The sequence below is a fragment of the Pelodiscus sinensis genome, chromosome 5 (genome assembly GCF_052426305.1).
Source record: "Pelodiscus sinensis isolate ZL-2025 chromosome 5, ASM5242630v1, whole genome shotgun sequence".
In the NCBI taxonomy this organism is placed as follows: Eukaryota; Metazoa; Chordata; order Testudines; family Trionychidae; genus Pelodiscus; species Pelodiscus sinensis.
Window position 1 is genome coordinate 80,651,167 of NC_143056.1, and position 23,100 is coordinate 80,674,266.

General features: G+C 45.8%; 1 protein-coding gene across 1 annotated transcript in view; it reads left to right on the plus strand.

Annotated features, from left to right (window-relative positions):
• Positions 1 to 23,100, plus strand: part of EXT2 (exostosin glycosyltransferase 2) — a 135,103-nt gene that overhangs the window by 79,348 nt on the left and 32,655 nt on the right. The window lies entirely within an intron of this gene.

Here is a 23,100-nt window from a genome sequence, read left to right on the forward strand (position 1 = left end):
GCGCAGCCGGTGCCCCGCCGGTTCTCCGCTCTGCCATGGCCAGCTCATGCTGCCGCTGCCTCTCTCGATCTTGGCGATCCCTTTCTCGGTCCTCTACTTCCAATTCCTTGATCCGCAGCTGGATCTCCAGCCGCCGCAGCTCTGCTTGGCTGGCCCCTGCCCTAGATGGGCTGCAGCTTGCAGGCCTCCTGGGGGAAGCTGTCTCATCTCTCCTGTGGGTTCCAGCGCTCCTCCCCCTCTCTGAGCCTGACACACTCTCAGGGGGGGTCTGGCTGCTTCCCCTGGGGACAAGATCCTGGCCCTGTGGCTGGTCGTTCTCTTCTAGCTGAGCAATCAGCTGGGCCTTGGTTGCTTTCTGCACAGGCAAGCCCCTCTCTCTGCACAGCCCCACCAGCTCTGCCTTCAAGAGTTGGGCGTAGGCCATCTGCCCGCTGGGCCCCTCGGTGCAGACTCACCAGTCTAGTGCTGCAGCGCCCCACGATTCCCAGGAACCGCTTCGCTCTGTCTCCAGCACGCCTGGCTCCAGGGCTCTTGCTTCTACTGCGCCTTGTCGCTTGCCGCTGGAAGCTCCATCCACGGGGTGCAGTGCATCCCACTCCTGACACCAGTGTGACGGCGCGTTGGGGGTTCCCCGTCTCCTGCACCCCGAAATGGCACAAACAGACTGCACCAGCCAGTGGAATTGAGGGTGGTTTATTGCTCCTCCAGCACAGCGCAGCACAGATGTAATCTGGTTACAGGAACTGGGCTAGGATGCCTCAGGCCCCCTTGAGATGGGGGAGACTGGGCCCCTAAACTCCAGCCCCTTCCCCTAGGCTCTCCTCCATGCCCTCCGACAGCCAGCAACCAACTCACTAACTTCCAGCCCTGCCCCCAAGCCAAGGCAGCATTCCACCTTCCTTTGTTCCTCTCCGTGGGGGGTGTCTGGCCACTGGTTTGCATAGTGACTCATCCTGTTTTGCTGGGTCGTGGTACCCACGGCAGCCAGTGGGGGTTCCCCCAGAGCCAGCAGCATAGAAACCAGCCAGGTACCCCCACTACGTCACAGCCAGAGCAGGTTTGCAAATTACCATGGATGTGGCTCAGACAGCGTCTCGAACAATTGCAACAGCAGTTTCCATGAGAAGATCTTCATGGCCTGTGACTGCTGCTGTACTGAAAGAGTTGCAATCCAAGGTCGAGGATCTTCCATTCGACAGAATTAAGTTGTTTGTGGAGAAAACGGACAAGGTGCTCCACACGGGCAAAGATTCCCGAGCCACCTTACGTACCCTCGGGATGTACAGTCCACCTTTCCGCCGTAAGCGTTATTTCCCATTCCAAAGACGTTATGAGTACCAATTTCGCAGACAGCAAAACCATCCGTATGATCAAAACCGGTCCAAGCAGAGGACGCAGCGCAGACGCCCTCAGACATCTAGGGCGAATAACTCAGTGACACCCAAGTAGCAGGTTTGACTCCCAGGTCGAGGGCACGCCGAACATTCCTGTTCTAGTCAGAGACACCAATCCCATTTTCCAACATCGGCTGCGACCCTACTACCATCAATGGGTTGCCATATCATTGGACAGATGGGTTTTGGAAGTGATAAAATCCGGACTCACCATCCCATTCAAATCCCTTCCCCCCACCACCCCTCCCACCCCGTCCCTTTTCAGGGTTCCTTCTCACGAGGCCCTCTTACAACAGGAGGCTTATCGCCTGTTAGAAATCAGAGCGATAGAAAGGGTCCCAGGCTGCTTCAGGGGAAAAGGGTTCTATTCGAGGTACTTCCTAACTCAAAAGAAAACGGGGTTGGAGACCCATACTTGATCTATGAGGGTTAAACCGTTATCTGCAGAAGCAGCGATTCAAAATGGTGATTCTGACTGCGATCATTCCTTCTCTTGATACCGACGACTGGTTCGCAGCCCTCGACCTCCAGGATGCCTACTTTCATGTGGCCACACACCCTGCGCACAGGCGATTTCTGCGATTTGGTATAAGCAATGAGCACTTTCAGTATTGTGTCCTTCTGTTTGGGCTGGCTTTGGCTACAAGAGTCTTTTCAAAGACCCTCGCCGTTGTCACCGCCCCCCTTTGTCGTCTTGGAATCATCATATTCCCTTATCTGGACGACTGTCTCATAAAGGGAACATCACGACAGGCGACGACGCAGATGCTTTCAATAGTCAGAGAGACTTTCAACTCACTTGGGCTGATAGTAAATGAACATAAGTCCACGTTAATTCCAACACAGAACATAAAGTTCATAGGAGCAGTTCTCAACTCCCGTGCGGCGAGAGCGTATCTGCCCAGGGACAGATTCCAGGCAATAAAAGACCTGGTCAGTCTTCTCCACAAAACCGCAACAGTCTCAGCTCATACTTGCCTGCGCTTGCTGCAGCCACCTTCGTCGTCCCGCACACACATCTCTATCTAAGAAATCTACAGCACTGGCTGTCAACTGTGTATGTCCCCACAAGACACGACGTACACAAATTAGTTACTCCTCCATCCCACGTGCACAGGTCCCTTCGATGGTGGACGAACCCATTAAACATCCTCATGGGAGTACCGTTTCACCAAGCTCAGCCATCGGTTCAGTTAACGTCAGATGCTTCACTCATTGGATGGGGTGCTCACATTGGTGAGGAGCGCATCCAGAGACGATGGTCTCACACTGAGAGATGCCTTCACATCAACCAACTAGAGTTGCGAGCAATCTTTCTAGCATGCAAACACTTCCTCCCCAGTCTGACACACAAAAAAGTCAGGGTGTTGACAGACAACGTGGCAGCAATGTATTATATAAACAGACAGGGAGGAGCAAGATCGCGCTCCCTATGCGCCGAAGCAGTACGATACTAGAATTGGTGCATACAGAACAACATAATCATAACAGCATCATACTTACCTGGCATAGTCAATGTCATTGCTGATTCCCTGAGCAGATGCTTCCCCACGGACCGCGAGTGGGAGGTGAGGCTGGATGTACTTCAGAGGATCTTCCGCAGATGGGGAACGCCCCTGGTAGATCTCTTTGTGACATCTGTCAACAAAAAGTGTCACCTTTTTTGTGCTAGAACAGGGATCAGCAAAGGATCTCTTGGCGATGCACTTCTGATCAATTGGAAAAAGTCGCTACTGTACGCTTTTCCGCCAATAGTCCTCATTCCCAGAATACTAGAGAAAATCAGGACGGAGAGGGCGACAGTAATTTTAATAGCACCAGCTTGGCCGAGGCAAGCATGGTATCTGTTCTTACACAAGATGTCACTTCGACCACCATGGCCTCTGCCCTTGTACCGAGATCTCCTCTCTCAAGACCAGGGATCTCTCCTTCACCCCAAACTAGAAGCATTGCACATGATGGCATGACTCCTGACTGGCTTAGACTAGATGAAAAGCTTTGTTCAGATCAGGTCAGGTCAGGTCCATATTGATACACAGTAGAAAGATGTCTACGCAAAATACTTACCTGGCTAAATGGCACAGATACTCCTACTGGTGCCTCCAGAATAACATTCAATCGTTGTCTTCTCCTCCACACCAAATTCTCAAATACGTTCTTCACCTGCGAAACTTGAAGCTTTCTCTGGCATCCCTCAGAGTTCACTTGGCAGCCATCAGTGCCTTCCATTACCCAATACAGGGTTCTTCGGTGTTCGCTCACCTGACGACTAGACAATTCCTCAAAGGTCTGATGAATATAAGCCCACCTCGAAGGCCACCTCTTCCGTTGTGGAACCGCGACTTAGTACTCAATACAATTATGTATCCTCCATTTGAGCCTCTAGCATCTGTACCCTTAAAGATGTTAACCATGAAGACCATCTTCTTGCTCGCAATTACATCAGTATGTAGAATTAGCGAGCTAGGGGCGATAATGACAGATCCTCCTTTTACTTTTTTCTCAAAGGAGTCGGTGACGTTATGATTACACCCAGCATTCATACCCAACGTCTTTGTCATTTCATATCAATGAACCGATCATCCTTCCTTCCTTTTACCCTAAGCCGCATGCCTCGACGAAGGAGGCCCTGCTGCATACGCTGGACGTAAGGTGCGCTCTTTCCTTTTACATAGAACCCGCCAGTGGAGACAAACAGATAGACTTCTGATATCAACGGCTCACTGATCTAAGGGTGCTGCACTCTCCACTCAGCGCATTGCCAAGCTTATCACCTTATGCATTACCACATGCCATTCCATTCGGAGTAGACCCCTGTCTTCTCAGCCACGAGTCACTTGACCAGAGCAGTGGCGACATCTACCGCCTTCTCCAGAGGAGTTCCATTAGCAGATATTTGCAGGGCAGGCACATGGGCTTCCAGCTCCACATTTGAGACATTACGCTATAGTGCAAAAATGGGCGGCGGACCATGCAGTGGCTTCTGCAGTCCTTTCTACAGTAAAACCTAATTAACCTGGAGCGCTCCTTGTTCCAACTACTACTTTACAGTCACCTAGAGTGGAGCACCCACGGGGCCACTGGAAGAAGAAGAGGAAGTTACTCACCTTGTGCAGTAACGATGGTTCTTCAAGATGTGCCCCGTGGGTGCTCCACGTCCCGCCCCTCCGGGGTTGTTTTCTCTCTTTCTTGTTTCAGAGACTGAGCGGTGAGGGGAACTGGCGGGGGGGCCCAAACTGCGCACATTAGAAAGGGCGCGAATGACCAGTGGTGCAGGGAGCATGCGCTGTCCAACCCGATATGGCTATGAAATCTCCCGATCAGTGGCACCGGGATGGATCAGACACCTAGAGTGGAGCACCCACTGGGCACATCTCGAAGAACCATCATTACTACACAAGGTGAGTAACTTCCTCTCTCTCTGTGGAGGAATTTTTCCAAAAACCTGTGAAACACTGAACAAACTTCATTAACATTTGCTTTGTGTGTAGGGAGGGAAAAGGCTTTAAATTGTCTCTACCCGTTTGATTTTTCTCTCCAGGTACTCTGACTCACAGTAAACACTTGTTCCACTAAGCTGTTTTTTCTTGGTAAACACAGAACAGATTTGGCTTGATTCAACATTACAGATTGCACATTTTGTGTGGTTATAAAATAGCATTTTGGTTGATTTGAATAAAAACCCGAGACATCCTGAATGTCCACAGAGACATTTCTGAAACATCAGGTTATCATGTGAAAATTCTGAGAATGTCCTGATAGGTGAGGTGGATAGTCTCTTCATATAAATATTTATTTTTTAAACACACATGAATCTGTTTATATCCAGGATAAGCAAACCTCGTGGAGTTTGGAGGACTTTTGAATGTTGTAGTCTTATTTTGAGTTCATGGGTTCATAAAATTATAGGATGCTCACAAACCTTTCTTGCAGCCATTTAAATCTGTAATTTTTTCAAGGTAGATTTGGTTTCAAAAGCATGTTAAAGAGAAGTTTGTGCCTTGTATTAGAGGTAAAGAGCCATCTGTTCTAAAAATTGGAACACAATAACTAGGTGCCCGTTATATAGTGTCTATATAAAATTTTCCTCTTTCTCCTCTTTTTCTTACTTGAAAGCACTCCTATTTTTCACTTTACTTGTTTTCTGCTCTTTTTCCCCCACTGAATTATTTCCTCTGATCTGTTCTCTTTTTTCAGTCTTTCCTAACCTGAATGTAAACTCTGAGGACGTGAGCATGCACGTTAAGCTTTCCAATGCATGGTGTGAGTGACTTTCAGTTCAAGAAAAATAAGTGTACAGTACTTCTCTCTAGCTAATACTAGTTAAGCATCTTCTCCAAAATAAGGAGGAGATACTCTTTGGACAAGAGAGCTTCTTCTAATTAGAATAACTGCTCTTAAATTATGGCTGTAAAACCCTGTGAATTTATTAATAAACTCTTTTCTGTCTCCAGTAGCCAATAAAGTGAATCTTTAAGACATCTCTTTGGCTTTGTAATTCTCCTATATAAGAATGTACTGACAATCTGAGAGAGAAACTGAGCATATATGTATGTTAGGTACAATTTTAAACTGAGCTCCTTATTACTTGCACTCATTTAAGATTTCATACTACATTTGCAAGAGTCAAGTTATTAACCCCGTTCCCCTGGCCCATTTCTAGTTTTTGTGCATTGTATTCTACCCCCTCCTATTCTTGTTTCAGTTTAAATTGGACATAGTATTCATTTCTGGTCTCAAACTCTTTAGACTGCTGTGTAAAACAGACCAGATGTGGTTGCCCATCACTGACAAATGAACTGATTCTTACATCTAATTGTGGTTGGTAAAGTATTTTGGAATCTTTTGAGATTAAAAGCGTTGCATATAAATTTAAGGTGTTATTTTTGGGTATGCTGAAGTTTTTATTGAAAACAAATTCATAACACATGGTTGAGCTATTACTCCAGTAAACACTGCATACACTGTGAATATAACAAAAATATTGCTTTCTACTTAAATTGGGTTGTTTCCCTATAGTCTTTCGTGTGAGGCAGGTGAGGGAGAATGGAAACAAACTAAGTAAAGGAATTTTCTGTTTTCTTTATTTGCTCCGATATTATTAAATCATAAATCGTTATCTCAAAAAAGAATGCATTTGTCTATGAGCCTAATGATCATAGGTCCCATTTGAGAGCTTTGGCTGTTCGGCTCTTACGTTCAAACTAGCTTTGCTTTGTAGTAAATGTGTGTTTCTCATGTGGCTCTTGTCTTCCCCCTTTGTCCATTTATTTTTAACACTTTGATAACCCATGTAATCTCCTGGACTGCCTCTGAGGAGAGGGCAGTTTGATTAAGTTAATTTAATTTGTGTTACAGATCCATGCAGTACGTTCCACCTGGCTCTTCAGTGGGGTAGCAGGCCTTGCTGCACTTAGTCTCTCATTCAGTCTGTCTATTAATGATTCTAATCCTTGAACTTCAAAGCTTCTGCCATTTATAGCCTATTAAAGCCAGGAAGTTTCTGATGGATTAGGGCGAGGAATGAGTTTGAAGTTTGTAATGTGCACCACTGTCACTGATAAGGTCTAGTTTATTACCCCACGGTAGTATCAGTGCTTTTATGGCTATTCTCTTTTAATTGGATATAGCAAAGCTGGGACAGTTAACCTACTAGTGCATCAAATGCAGGATTTCCTGGTCATTGCCATATAGGGGACACATTTCTAGGTCTGCTGTGCAAAGGCAAATCAGGGCTTCTGTTGTCAGAGCCAGTGGGTTTTTCGGTATGCATAAATGGTGGCTACAACAAGAACATCAAAGTAATTTTTGCCTTGAGATGATCTGCAATAAATTCAGATATGAACCAAGCTTTCTAGAGGCATGGCTACAGTGCTACACAATCATATCACTTAACTGTTCTTTTTTAACTCATGTCAGCTCCAGAGTAATTTTATCAAATTAAAACTATACCAAGTGTTTTTGCTGCTTAAAATTATCACTTGCTTTGAGACTGGGTTGTATAATCAAGTGTTTTATGTTTGCAGAAACGATCATATAACTTGTTAGTAAAAGAACTCTCTCCTCTCAATCTAAGAGAGAAAAGTCAAATGATATGCCAATTTTAAAAACCTTTAGGTACTTTTAATGAATGCTCACCTGTCTGAATGGTAACTTTATAAAATCCAAACCAGAGTTCTCTAGAGTTCTTATTAAAATACAGAATAAAAATACATTTTAAAATTAGAAAGGCCACTATTTTCACTAATCCCCCATCCCAAAAAGATTAGAATCCTCCTCAGTCAGTCCCCCGCCCCCATTATTTGAGCTTAAATAGAAAGATAAACTTTGCAATGGATCCTAAAAGTCAGCCACAACAAACTCTGTCAGACTAAGGGTTGAAAGTGAATTCCAGTCAAGGGGCCTCTCCCATGAATGTCCTGCTTTTTAGCTCTGATGTAAGAATCTGAAACTGATTGTAATGACTTAATTAGGAGCCATTAGAAATTAGTAGGACATATGATTTAGGGACAGATGACATCTCAGATATAGTGCCTCAGGTGGAAGGAGAAGGGCCAGGACACTTCCATGCTTCCCCACCAACAGACCCTGATTGGTCAGGGGGGTGAAGGAGCATGCAAAGACTTTGCCCTGCCCCCAGAGAGAACCACCAGCTGTTCTGAACAGTTGATGGTTCCCTCTAGGTGGGAGGAGGGAATTCGAGTGTTCCTCCAGTTCAATCAGGGCCTGGGGAGGAGGAACACGTGAAGTCTTTCACTCCCTGCCCCATAAGGAGTGTGCGGTGCTTAGAAGCACCGCATGCTACTGGCATGGCGGGAGGAGACTTTGCGTGCTCCCCGTGCCTTCAAGCCCTGATTGGCCTGGGGATAGGGGGAGCAGGCAAAGTCTCCTCCTGCCCTGCGAGGGGTGCAGGCTTGTAAGCACTGCATGCTTCTTGCAGGATGGGGGCTGGGTGGAAGGAGACTTGGTGCGCTCCCCCAGGCCAATCACGCTGCTCAGCTGGCGGTTGACTCTAAGCATGACGCTTCCCTGCAGGCAAACACGCATATCTACAGGGGAATAGACCTGAGCCCCACATAATTAACTATAACCAACCAGAGAGTCAGAGTTGGGTATAGAAACCAGGAGGCTTTCCAGACCAATTTTCTAGCTGTAATAGAATATCTCCCTTTTGGCATTTTCTGTTGGGAGGGAAAGCATTAATTGCCATTTAAGATCTGCTACCTTTCCTCAGGAGCTGTGATCTTACTAAATTCTATAAGCAAGCTAAGGTTGGGCCTGACCAGTATTTCAATGGCAGATAACCCTCCTCTACCCAAATTTCCCCTCTAAAACCCAAGATGCTTATGAGTAATGGCAAAGATGATTCTGTCTTTGCTGAATGCATACTCCAAGGTAATGTTAGTTTACAAATACTTTTAGACGACACATGAAATCAAGATCCCGGTTCCTTGCCGTTGAATCCATCTCACGAGCAATGTTCTAGTAATATAATTTAATTGCAACGGCAGAGGAATGCACCGGTACCACCAAAAAAAAGTCTTTTGAAGACCTGTGTGAAATTGTGACATTTGTATTTAACTTCTTGGTAAGAGTGGTAATTTTTTTTAAACAAAATTGAGAAGTGCCTTGGCTGATATTCATTTAGAAACGTGTCTAATTTTGAGCATAACTCCTTTTTAATGTCTCTTAACTCATTCTCTGATCCTGGTCCGACAGTCACTCTTCAACCAAATGTAAATGGGTTGTCAATCTAGCTGTAGTGCCAGCAGACCAACATGACTTTAGATGTACGGTATTAATAAAAAAGGGTTTAAAACTTTGAAATATTATAGGAGAAAGTGATGTTTCTCACTCACTCTGCATTTACTAAAATAAATATTGTGGTCTAAGTGTCTGCTGCTGGGAATATTTGAGTAGGTAGAAATGTTTTCTTTTTAATTCTCACCATCCCACCAAATACTTCCCTCCTCCCTTTTTGCTCACATTTAAGTCTAAATTACTGGTTTGAAGTTTAAGAAAATATATACAGCATGTGATAGAAGTTTCCAACAAATTTTCATCCTGTTAAAGGCAGAAGAAGAACCTTTCCCCTCTAGCACCCACATGTTTGTTTCCAAGCCTATGACTTTCAAAGGTATTAACTTTGGGTGATAATCCCACTGGCCATTACTGTGTGCACCAATTTAATTTATTCGTGCTATTACATAGCACTATCAACCCAAAATGCTGCTTTAAACTATATTTTAATTAATTCTGGAGTTTGGCATATTTAGACATTAATACCGCCTCTACTATTGTTTATTTGATGGATACCTTGAACTAAAAGAGTAGATGGGATGGTCAGGGCAAAGTTGTTAATACTTTGACCTTCTGTAGTTTTTACATAACATGTAATAAGAAGAAACCACAAAGGGAGAGCCATGTTTACTAAATGTGTGCAATGTGCAAGGCCTAAGTTACCAATACATGCTGCTACTCTAGCAAGGTTCTGAAACATAGAAGACAATGAAAAGCCTTTAGTGCGAGGGAGCTCACAAATTAAACTGGTATTGCTCCATATACGTACGTACGTACGTGTGTGTGTGTGTGTGTGTGTGTGTGTGTGTGTGTGTGTGTATGTATATATAAAAATTTAAGATTATGTAAGAAAAAATACTAAAACAGATAATTAACAAGGTGCATGATCCTGAAAACTACCCACCTTGCTGGCCCCTGCCCTCAAAACACACTGTGCATGCCTCACTGCCTATGCCCTCATCAGGGCCACACACAGCCAGCTGGTGACTGTATAGGCCTGGCTAACTGCCTAACCTCCCCCCACCACCACCCTGTAGTTGTGCCCAGCCTTGCAATCTACCACCCCATATGACACCAGTATATATGCCAGGGCCATGCTATCTGACCCACAAACACCCAGAACCTGGGCCTAGGGCCCACGACTCAAGTACCTGTGCCCAGCCCCACATCTCACCTGTTTCACCCCACACCTGTTGACCAGAGACCTGAGTCCAACTCCTCACCTTGCACTCCCTCCCTCTCCCCCCAGAATGTATCTGCGCCCAGTACCTCCCCCCCACCACAGACAGCTGGTGCCTTTGCCCTCCACCTGGCCGGCTTCTGTGCTGAGTCCCCGCTGTCCTTGGCCCCTCTGCCTCTCCTGCTGGTACGATCCTGGTACCTGCTTCACCGCTCCCCTGCCCAGGCTCACTCACAGCTTACATGGCCCTGACTGTTGCAGCAGCTTCCTGCTGCCCGCCACACAGCTCGCAGCGCCTACCTCCCTGATCACCACAGTGGCTTCCTGCCACACGCCTCGTGGCTCCTCCAGCCAGGCCACTGCAGCCGCTTCCTGCCGCCTGCCACATGGCTGTGTGGCTCTGTATAGGAGGTGGGAGGGGTGGAAATTTTTTCTGCACATGTCCGCAAGTGCGTAGCTTAGAGGGAACCCTGGACAGTAACTGTAAGAAATGTTAAGTTCCTTTCACCTCAGCTGCTGCTTATGTTGCTGCCATGACAAGGGGAGAGACCTCCATCCCTCCCTCAGCCATGGCAGCTCTGTGCTGGCACTGGAGGAGCACACCTCTCCCCGTCCATGGCTGCAAGAACCAGAGGAGAGACACGTTCCTCCAGACCAAGCAGGGAGCTGCCACAGCCAGGGAGAGAGGCACTCCTCCTTCAACTGCAGCAGGGAGCTGCTGTGGCTAGGGGAAAAGTTGGTTTCTCAGAGTTTTCCCCTGCCCATTCCCAGCAGCACGGATCTGCCATAACCAGAAAAGAGGTGTTTCTCCTCCAGCCCAACTTGGCCTCACTAAAGGTGCCATGACTGGTGCACAAGTGCTTCTCATATGAGCCAGAGCTGCTATTGTGAAAGAGGTCTAGGGGGAGCCCTCTTTTCTGGGGAGCCTGTACACAAAATCCCTCATACCCAGCGCCATCCCAGATCCCATACCTCTAGCCACAGCCTTCACCACTGCACCTCAACCCTCTGTTCCAGTTCTGAGCTCCCTCCTTCACCCAAACGCCTGATCCCTAGCCACACTCCATAGCCTGCAGTCAGACCTCCTCATTCCTCTCCCAATCTTGAGCCCCCTTCTACGCTCTGAATCCCTCAGGCCCATTGCTTGCCACAGATGATCTATGTGAAAAATTATTTTTTTATGTGTACAAATATGGAGGTGATGTCTCACATCATCTCCATATTGGTGATGATGAAATTCATTCTGCACATGGGAATAAAATATGAGAACATTGGTGGTAATGGTTAGAATTAGAAACCCAGCCCTCTACTCAAGATAGTTACATCAGCTACTAGCACGGAGGACATAAGATGAGAGTTGCTTTAGGAACAGCCAATCTTCCTTACTAATCTAGAGAGAGAAAATAATCAACATATTTGCTTAGACATGACCTTGCTCTAAACTACAGAAATCATCTGTTGCTCTGAGAATTTGTATTAAAATACTAATAATTGCCACGAACAATAATAGTCTTATATTTGTAAATCATAGCAATTCTGCTTCTGTTTTTACAAATGAAAAATTAAATCTAGAATTTGCTTGCTGCAAGGGCTTTAACTGGAATCTGACTATGGCAAAAGGATTTCCTAAAACTGTTTCTTGTTAGGACAATGCAACTTTCACATGCTTCACTACTGATGACCTGAATGGCTGAGAACCAGTAGCTTTTGTTTAGCTTTGTAGTATGTACTTGCTGGATGAGTCTAAACACATGATTCAATTGCTATAAGGGATATAAAAAGTTCATACAGAAAATCTCTTCACCTATTCTTAGAGCTCCATGGATTCTTTCATTTCCCCCATACTACTTTATCCTCCAGAGCTCTGAGACCCCCACCTCATTTGCTCCCCCTTCCAACTGATGACTAATTGTAACTTTCTTTGGAGCCTGTCAGCACCACAGCTCAATCTGCAAACCAATAAGTGTTGAAAGTCATTCAAGCACCCACTAGTGTTAAAGGATGATCTCACTGCCTTTCCATACAAAGAAGGAGAAAGACTGGAATCAGATGAAAACCATTTGCGTGGCAAAGGCAGAACAGAGTCCCACAAGACCACACAGGGGAAAAAAAAAGTTTTCTGAATTTTTTTTATGGCCTTTCAAGAACTACCTCAGGGTAGGAAACTGAAATAAACATATTTCCAGTAAATATGCTACCGCTTCTCCTTTCTTTTGGCTACTCTCATATGCCCATCCCTCCCTCCAAAATATATTTCCAAGAAAAACTTGCTCCTGAAGATTCTTCAGAGTGGTTTGGAAAAGGGTTTTTGTTTTCCCAGTAAAGTAATCTTGTGTTTGGATGCCAGTGCTCATAAACTGTGCAAAGCTCTGTATGTTTTTAGAGTACTGTATCAGCCATAAAGTCTGAGAGCCCTAGCTGGCAGCAAGAACATTCACAATCACTCAAAGTAGCAAACTCTATTAGTGTGAGTGTTGGAATGAAGTCGTTATGTGTTAGTATTAGTGTCTTTGCTCTTTAATTAGATTCTGAACTCAAGTTAGTGTTAATGGACTGACAGTGGGAAAAGGGTAAATGTCTGTTTACTTGGAAGTCGTAAAAAAAAGCAGAGCTGGAACTTAGACCTTGTCTACACCGTCATGTTTTGTCACCAAAAACTGCCTTTTTGCCTGTTGACAACATTTTAATTGCCAACCCTTCCCATTGTAGACATAGACTTGAGTTTGGAAGCTGATTCTGGACTACTGTAGAGCTAGGAATGTGTGCATGTTGTGGCAAAGCCCTGGCTATGCCCCGAGGGTTATTCACTTCTGGTGGATAGCGTTTTCCTCAGAGGCTCCTTGTGACCCTCCACACAGCCTCTTTCTCTTTTTCTTAGAGCAAAAGTCACAGCCTACTCAGCCATCTTCATCATGGGCTAATCCACAATTTGGGATGAAAACCCTTCTGTAGTCCTGGTCCCCTCTCTCACGGGGAAACATGATAGTGGCATGGGGAGGGCTAGGGGAACCTCGGCTCACCCACTACTCTGGGTTCTGGCCCAGGACCCTAAGGCAGCAGCACAGACAAGATTTCCTCTACTCCCAGTCTGGCAGCTTCTTCTCTGGGCCACTTCCACAAAGGATCCCTCTCAGTGCCTTTTCTGTGGTACTTGAGTAAGTCCATCCTGCTTCTCCAGAGCACTCTGCCTTGCTTGCAGACCTCAGCTCTCACCTGGCACACCTCTTCACTCTCAGATCTTGGGCTTCCTGCCCTCCCTGCAGAGAAATCTTATAAACATTCCTCAGCAGGCCTTATTGGGCCATGGGTGCTCTGATTACCCTGCTGCTTCTGGCAAGCTCTTAATTGGTCCCAGGTGCCTGCCTAATTATGCTGCATGAGACTCAGCCCTGCTCACTCAGGGAAGAAGCTGTTCACCTAGAGCCCTATATCTGCCTCCCATTAGACTGTGGCAGCCAGCTGGGTCTGTCAAAATGTGTAATGTGTACATCCCTACCCACTGCATTCATTGTCACTGCTGATGACATCTAGTCTTGATTTGAAGAGCTCAATAGGTGGAGAATCAAACACATGTCTTTGTAGTTTTGTTCCAGTAGTTGATCAACTTCACTGTTAGAAATAAGGCACCATTTTTTATTTTTTTTATTTGTCTGACTTCAGTTTCCAAACATGGATTCTTTTTCTATTTTCTCCACGCACCTGAAGAGTTCTTTACTATCCAGTCTTTTCTCCTCGAGAAGGGAATTACATTGTAATCAAGTCCTCTCTATTTTTGAGAAACTAAACAGTTTGTGTTCTTTAAGAATCCCCGTTAAGGCATTTGCAGGAGCCTTCTAATAATTTTGTGGCTATTTTTCTACAGCTACTTTTCCAATGTCAGTCTTATCCAAAAAGTATAAGACAATCCAAATGGCTCGAAATGGAAGCTAGATACATTCATGTGAAAAATAAGAAGTGCATTGTTAATAGTGAGGATAATTAACCATTGGAACAATTTACCAAAGGTGGTAGTGTGGAGATGGGAGGGAACCTCTTTTGGGCTGGAGGCCACTTGACCCACAGAAAAATCAATCGGGCCACATGCAAGTGAGAAGCAAAACCAAGCCCCTCATGATGTGTGGGAGAGGGCTAAGGCTCAGGCCTTCCCCCCAGGCCAATAGATTTTGTGCTGCCCCCTAGGCTCTGTCGTAGGGTAAAAAATGAGGGACTCAGTGTATGGGAGGGATTGCTTGGGAGTGGGGTGGCAGTGGAGGTGCAGGGTCTGGGTGGGCAGGAGGGTGTGGGAGTGGACTGGGTTTGTAAGGTCTAGACGGTATGGGGTGTGGGTCAGGTGTGGGAGGTGATGGGATGGGGGCACTTACCTGGTGCAGCTTCTGAGCAGGGCGCTAGTGGCTCCATGCTGTCCTGCACTGGCAGGCACCCCCCACTGCTCCCATTGGCTGGGATTCCCAGCTAATGGAAGAGATGGGGATAGAGTCTGCAAGCCAGTGCATGGGACACATTCTGGCACAGAGCTGCTTCCTTCTCTACCAGGCAGAACCTGTGGCCAGGATGTGGCTGCAGGTTGCCTTGATCCAGCCTGTGAGGTTCAGGGTTCTCCCTCCCTAAGCAAGGAGCCAGCACTGGTGCTCCAGCCATGGAGTGCGGAGGAGGGAAGGGACGAAGTTCACTTCACTGCAATGGGAGGAGAAGAGCCCCAAGCCTCGCAAGATACTTTATCTGAAATATGTTTAGTTGCAGCACTGCTGATAAAAAGTACCAATGGATGACTCTGAAGTTGTTACAGATAGTCTAATTCTTTTATGCTTAAAAACAAAATTAAAAAAATCATTTTGAATAGTTGTTCTTCTCACTCTGTTAACCATTGACTTTTTTTTTTTTTTTAAAGCAAGGATGCAGATCCAATTCCAGATGAAGCATGGTCAGTCTGCTTTTTTTGGTAGAATGCACTTAATTTTGGAGTAAGCCCCATTAAACTCACTAGCACTTCTGTTTTTTTGAGAAAACAAGTATAGGATAGCTGAGTTATGCTGAAATAAAATAGGGAATAGCCTTATGGCATCACCATTATAGTCTGTGACCATGATGTTCCAAAATAAACGGCATGTATTATGTAATATAAAATAAGACAATGACACACCGTAGCAACTGGTGTATCAAGATTTCTCTTACTGCAGCTTTCTGTAGAAAATACTTGGGTAACAGATTTTAAACCTAGTTAACTAATTAAACCATAAGGATTAACTAAACTAAACTTTTTCTCCCCAGCACCATTCAGTACAGTAAACCATGTGGGAATTTACTTGTTAAATCACACTTATACTAAAAGGCATAGAGAGGCTTGAAAAAATGGTGCATTGCAAAGTGAACTACAGGCAGTCCCCAGGTTACATGGATCCGACTTACATCGGATCCCTACTTACAAACGGGGTGAGGCAACCCTGCACTAGCTGCTTCCCTCCAGCAGACCAGGGAGACGTGAAGCTAGCGCCCCCCCCTCCCCCCAGCAGACCAGGGAGACGCGGAGCAGCTTTTCTCAGCAGACACCTCAGCTTGAGAATAAAGGACTGAGGGAAGTGAGGTATGGGAGAATAAAACTGAGCTCTGGAGAAATGTTTGGCTAGAGTTTCCCCTACAATATGTACCAGTTCCGACTTACATACAAATTCAACTTAAGAACAAACCTACAGTCCCAATCTTGTACATAACCCGGGGACTGCCTGTATTTAAATTACTAACCAGTTGATTCAGATTTTTTTTTAAATCTATCCACATCTTCATTCACATGGTTTTCTCCCACTAAGCAGTTTTCCTGATGTTTCCTCCTTGCAGCGAAGCCCTGAATTATCTTCTTGTATTGCTTCCACTTGACACATTTTCCTTTTTTACCCAGGGAATGATTTATTCAAAATATTCCCATATAGTGTGTCGCTTATGCCCACATAGGGATCACAGACATAATTGAATAGAAAAGGAGTTGCGGGTGTAGGATCTGATAACGGAGGGGCGCAAGGATATGTGGCTTATTGTAATCACACTGTGTAGCAATGAAAGCTGTGGGAAAGCCAGCCTTCTGCTTCAGGAGTCACCCATGGGAGTTGAGTGAAAAGCTTCTCGGACCTTTTCACACCTCCCCATATATTTTAGGGCCGTGTTTCTCACCCTTTTATATTAAAAAAAAAAAAAAAAAAAAAGTACCTCTTTTAAAAAAAATTCTAAGTACCCTCATTTAAAAAAAAAAAGTACCCCCAATACCTCTAGTTTTCAAACACGTGGTTTTTTTTTTCCTACCATTGCAACACATTTGTTTAAACAACTTAATCATAGTCGGGTGGGTGATTACATTTTTGGGTGTAAAAAGTACAAAAATAATTAAGCGCTGTAAAACTTAAAATAAAAATTCAGTTTTCTCCAAATTTCAGTTGTGTTGACGTATCCTCCCAGACTTCTCTCGCGTACCCTTGATTGAGTACCCTCATACCACTGGTTGAGAAACACTGTTGTAGGGCATCTGGTAGAAGAGACTATTGGTGAGGAGGGCAGGTGGTTTATCAGTGGTTGCAAAAGGGACTCTGTGCTTCAGCTGCTTTTCCTACACCTCTACCAAGTGCCTCATCAGCTCTGTTTGCTCCCGCAAGAGCCGCAACAGCTCATTCTGCATCTTATGCTCATGTTCACAGAATGCTCACCTGTCCTATTTAGTGCAGGTGATCTCTAACAGCGTTTGCCTCCATGAATTCAGTTGTGGCCTGTCAGTGCAGGTGGATTGCATGAGCTTGTTAAACATTTCATCCTGTGTACATCTTTTTCACCTTCTAATCTGCAAAAGCCTAACAGCTGGCAGAGCAGGGGAAGGGAAGCAGACTGATAGTTCCAGCTGCACTAGGGGGAGGTGGAAACCAAAGGTAGACTTTAGAGAAGATACACTGTAAAAAAACAGAGGGTTAACTCTCTTACAGGCGACCCTTCTCCCCACGTTTATGACCTAATTGGTTCCCAGAGAACCACTGTAAGTCAAGCCATCGTGAGTTGAACCATTATTTCCCAGAGGCGCAATGTTATAAATGGCGGTTCTGTTCCTGGAAACCTGTTTCATACCCTAAAAATACCAATATTGACTATGGAAATGGAGGAAAACTAAATAAAACACTAATATATGCCTTTACAAACATTTATTTACTTAAAACAAACATTCAATATGAAAATAAAGCACAAACTAATTTGAAAATTCTTAAGTATACAATACTGTACATGGAGTATTGCAAAAGTTCCATTTATGAAATTCCTTCATCTTCTTCACTTGGGGAGGGGGTTGGGACTGCATCTGGATCATCAAAATCTAATCTTCTTGAAAGAGGAAGAGGGATAGATTGGGGGAACTTGGTTGAGACAAAGTTAGTTTCTGGGCGGCTTTTCTCAATGGACCGGACTATCTAAGGCTTCTTAAAATAGGAATCCAATGAGGTCTGGACTGAAGATGCTGCCTTCTTTTCATAGCAAGCATAGGCATTCTTAATTGTTGAAATGACCTTTGAACTGTGTTCGAAATTAGGATCATCTGTCTCAAAAATTTTCAGTGCTGACTCGAACGCCTCCGAAAGGCTTTGAATGGTAAATGCTCAGGGGAGCGGGAGTCTCGACAGTAACCTCTTCTTCTATGACCATTCTTCGATTTCCAAAAGATCTTTTTTGGTGAGTTCCTGAGCATGAGAATCCAACAACTCAGTCACATCTTCAGGAGAAACTTTGAGATCCTGTCCATTTGCCATCTCGACCACAGATCCAGTGACTTCTGCAACAGGATCTTAAAAGCTCCCAAAATCCTGAACAAATTGAGGGCAGAGTTTCTTCCAAAAAACCCTGAGGTTGGATTTGGTGACTGCGTTCCAGGTTTCTTTAATGATTTTTACGGTGTCCAAAATATTGGAAGACTTTCAGAATTCTTTGATTGTTGGTCCACGTTCTTCGTCAACTGCTTCTACCAGCCTGTTGAAAGTCCCTCCAAGATGATAAGCCTTGAATGAACTGATGACTCCCTGGTCCATTGATTGAAGCAACACAGTTGTGTTAGGGGGAAAGAAAACAATCTTGATATTCCGATTTGCATGTTGAAGAATTCTGGGAAGGCCTTGAGCATTGTCCAAAATGAGCAGTAATTTAAATGGAAGGTCATTTTCAGAACAATATTTTTGGACCTCAGGTATAAAATTCTAGGTGAACCTATCTTCAAAAAGAGATGCAGTCTCCAAGCTTTGGAGTTTGATTTCCAAATGACTGGAAGGGTTCCCTTCACCAAATCCTTAAGTGCCCTTGGGTTCTCAGCACGGTAGACAAGCATTAGTTTCAATTTGCTGTCCCCTGCACCATTAGCCCCCAACAACAAAGTCAGTCAATCTTTAGCAGCGTTGAATCCGGGCATTGACTTTTCTTCCTTCACAATGTAAGTCCTCGATGGCATTTTCTTCCAATAAATTCTGGTTTAGTCAACACTGAACACCTGCTGAGGACAATAGCCTTCCTCTTTGATAATTTTGGCTAACTTCTGCAGAAAATCCTTCGTTGCTTCCGTGGTGGCACTGGCTACTTCTCCTTGGACTCGAATGTTATGCCAACCAGCTCTCTTCCTAAAGCAGTCAAACCAACCCTTGCTAGCATTGGAAGAATTGTCCTTAGATGCAGGGATGACCAACCCATTAAACGAAGAGAGCTGAAACAGCGGTGGAAAAAATGCAGAGCAGCACCAAAATTATTGAGCCAAAAAAAAAAAAGTGCCTCGAAGACACTTCTAGCCTTAGACGAAATCGTCATTTAATTGAGAGGCATATGGATGCACTGCGTCTGATCATTTATCCACAAAATTAAAAGGTTTTCCATTTCGGGAATGAGCCCATCATGTTTTCTAATCACTGTTGTTTGCATTGGCCTTGCACTCTTCACTTCCTTTAAATATTTAGGCTTGTCCTTCAGTTGTACTCACGGTTGAATGAGACAACTTACATTTATTAGCTAGTTCATACACTTTCATGCCTGAATCGTGACGCTTCAAAATTTCATGTTTAATTTCCAAAGTAACGGCTTTCCTGGTGGTCTTGGTTGATTTTCCACTCTGTGCATCACTTTTCCTTTTCTCAGACATGGTGAACAGCAAAAATAGTTCAAATAATGCACAAAAATAACTAAAAAGTGAGGACTGATGTGGGGGAGATGCACACAGTTCAATCAGCAGCTGCAGACTGGTGAGTCTGACTGACCTTGTGCATTTTCTGTTTTGGGATGACCATGGAATCTGTGTCGTACACCATCATAAATGTGAGCTGTATATAAATGGGAGGATTTTAGGAGCTATCTTGCATTAAAAATGGTTGTAAATGCCGGGGGTTCTTAAGTTGGGGGTTGCCTGTGTAATGAATGAAGTACTGTACTGCACAAAAGATCTGTATTACGTATAAGGCTGAATTTTTTCCTTTTAAACTGTGTACCTAACAATAAGGTATAACACAAGACAGCTGGGCAGCTGAACTCAGTTTGTTGGCAGGCATAAAAAACAATACATTAGGAGGCTCTTTTGCTTCCACTTTGAAAATACGTAGAAAGGGTGCTTCATTGTAGCTCTTGCACTTGTATTTGCAAAGCGGTGGGGGAGGAGAGGGACAACAGCATGCTTGTAGACTGAAGTCTTCCTTTGCTATATTGACTAGAATAGGGGAGTGGTGCAGCAGGTTAGGGGTTTGGAAGCTCATAGTCCAGCATGTGGTCATCCTCCATTCCCGCACAGCATGGCTGTTCTCCAGGATGAGCCCTTCACAAACAGAGCAGCAAACCTGGGGAGTAGTGTGGAGAAGGATTTGGGAGTCATAATGGACCACAAGCAGGACACAGAATTTACTCTGCACTGATTAGATCTCAGCTAGAGTATTGTGTCCAGTCCTGGATGCCACATTTCAGGAAAGATGTAGACAAACTAGAGAAAGTCCAGAGAAGAGTAACAAAAACTATTAAAGCTCTAGAAAACATGACCTAAGAGGGAAGATTGAAAGAATTAGGTTGGTTTAATCTGAAAAAAAAAAAAGAAGCCTCGGAGGGGACATAATAGCTTTCAAGTACCTAAAAGGAGGTACTTGAAGGTACTAAAAGGAGGAGGAGTGAAAAAATTACTCTCATTAGTTTCTGAGGATATGATAAGAAGCAATGGGCTTAAATTGCGGCACGGGAAGTTTAGAATCATAGAGCTGGAAGAGACCTCAAGAGGTCATCAAGTCCAGCCCCCTGCCCAAGGCAGGACTAATCCCAACTAAATCAAGCCAGCCAGGGCTTTGTCAAGCTGAGACTTAAAAACCTCTAGGGATGATGATTCTACCACCTCCCTAAGTAATCCATTCCAGTACTTCACCACCCTCCTAGTGAAATAGATTTCCTAATATCCAACCTAGACCTCCCCGCTGTAACTTGAGACCATTGCTCCCTGTTCTGCCATCCGTCACTACTGTGAACAGCCTTTCTCCATCCTCTTTGAAACCTCCCTTCAGGAAGTTGAAGGCTGCTATCAAAGACCCCCTCAGTTTTCTCTTCTGCAGACTAAACAGACCCAACTCCCTCTGTCTCTTCTCATAGGTCATGTGCTCCAGCCCTCTACTCCTTTTGGTCGCCCTCCACTGGACCCTCTCCAATGCATCCACATCCTTTCTGTAGTGGGGGGCCCAGAACTAGACAGAGTACTCCAGCTGTAGCTTCACCAGAGCGGAATGAAGGGGAATAATCACTTCTCTAGATCAGCTGGCAATGCTCCTTCTAATGCAAGCTAATATGCCATTAGCCTTCTTAGCTACAAGGGCACACTGTTGACCTGTGTTTCTTAAACTTTTTAAGACTGAGGAACACCAAACAATTTTTTTATGGGGAACACCAAGGATTTTTGTTGGGAGGGGGGAGGAAATTTGCCCCTTTTAAGGATGGCCATTTCTCTCCACGTATGGTGACCATATTTTCTGAACCAAAATTAGGGATACATTACCTACACCCCCTGAGCTCTGTTTACTATGCCCCTGACACTCGGAGTCAACATGGACATATGAGCAGAAGTAAAAGTAACCCCCTCGAAGAACTTTCCCCACCATCCTCCTATCCATAGGGAATGAGTTTGGCCCCCACCAAACCCTCTCTCCTCTGGTGCTGGTCTCTCCCCTGCAGGTGTCTGCCCTTCTGCTTCACCCCCAGAATCCCCTGGCACCTGCACCTTCCCTTACCCCTGCACCCTCCTGTTGCTTCCTTCTTCCCTCACTGCCTCTGCCCCCTTGCCCTCTTTCTCCCTGATGCCCTTCCCCTCGCCACCCTTTGCCCCAGTTCCTCTTATTCCCCTCTGTGCCCTCACACATGACTTGCTCCATCGCCACCTTCCTCATGCCCACCCCTCCTTTCTACCCTTTTCACAGCACCTCCCGCTCACCTTGCTTCCTCTTGCCACCAATGCCCTTCCTCTCTCTTCTCCCAGTATCACTGTCCCTTCCACTTTCCCACCCACACTGATACCTTTCCTCCCTCCTCCTTCCCTTTTCCTCATTGTCTCCACTTGGCCCCCTAGCATTTGTCTTTCCTCCACCCTGTCCCTTGGTGCCTTCGCCTTTCTTCTCCTGCCCTGCCCCCCTCCCCTCAGCACAAGCCCCTTCCTCTTCCACCCTTCTTCCCCCTAGTTCTCTCTGAGCCCCTCCCCCACCTTTTGCCTTCCAGTTTGCGGGGCTGGAGTCTGTGCTCAAGCCCCAAAAGTCCCACAGCCCTGGCCCCAGCTGCTTCCAAGGCAGGACCACTTGCTGGGCCTGGAGCTGGGCCACTTGCAGTGCTAATGTTAGTGCCGCATTTCAGTCCCTGCACCAGCTTTCGCTCCCGTTAGGAGGAGTGCCGGGGAGAAAGACCCCACCCTCCCAGATCTGGCTTGAGGAGCACGGCAGAGCAAGCGGGTCTGTGCACTGCCGCTCCCCCAATGGGGTGTGAAGGGGCGGGGAGAGAAAGGGCTGTGCACACCAACAGAGCCCAAACGTACCCCGCTCTGCAGCACTCCAGCCGAGCTCTGCACTGTCTCTGCTGGGACTCTGTTGGCAGCTCCCAGGAGCCACTCACCGGCTCCAACCAGTGCCCCTCCCCCTCTGGCAGCAGTGGCAGCCATCTGTGGATGGAGGAGGCCTGGCTGACGGCACACGGCAAAGGCAGTCCCACAGCAGGAGGGAAGGGCCATGAGGTGGGAAGAGGGGCTTGCCGGACAGCAGCGCGTGCTACATGGGAGCTCAGAGCTCTGGACACTGTGCGCCACCGCCAGCGGCCCTGGCTGCCCACGCAAAGCACCAAGATAGCCGCTTACATGCTGGGTGGAGGCAGGGAGTTGCTGTTGCACCGCGCTAGTGCTGGGTGTCTTTAAATCCGGGACTGTCCCGGGAAAAAAGGGACGTATGGTCGCCATACCTCTGTGGCACTCCTCGGGCTGCATTAAGAAATGCTGCTGTTGACTCATATCCAGCTTCTCATCCACTGTAATCTCCAGGTCCTTTTCTGCAGAACTGCTACTTAGCCAGTCAGTCCCCAGCCTGTAACAATGCTTGGGATTCTTCCGTTCCAAGTGCAGGACTCTGCACTTGTCCTTGTTGACCCTCATCAAATTTCTTTTGGCCCAATCCTCTAATCTGTCTAGGTCACTCTGGACCCTAGCCCTGCCCTCCAGCAGATCTACCTCTCTGGCTT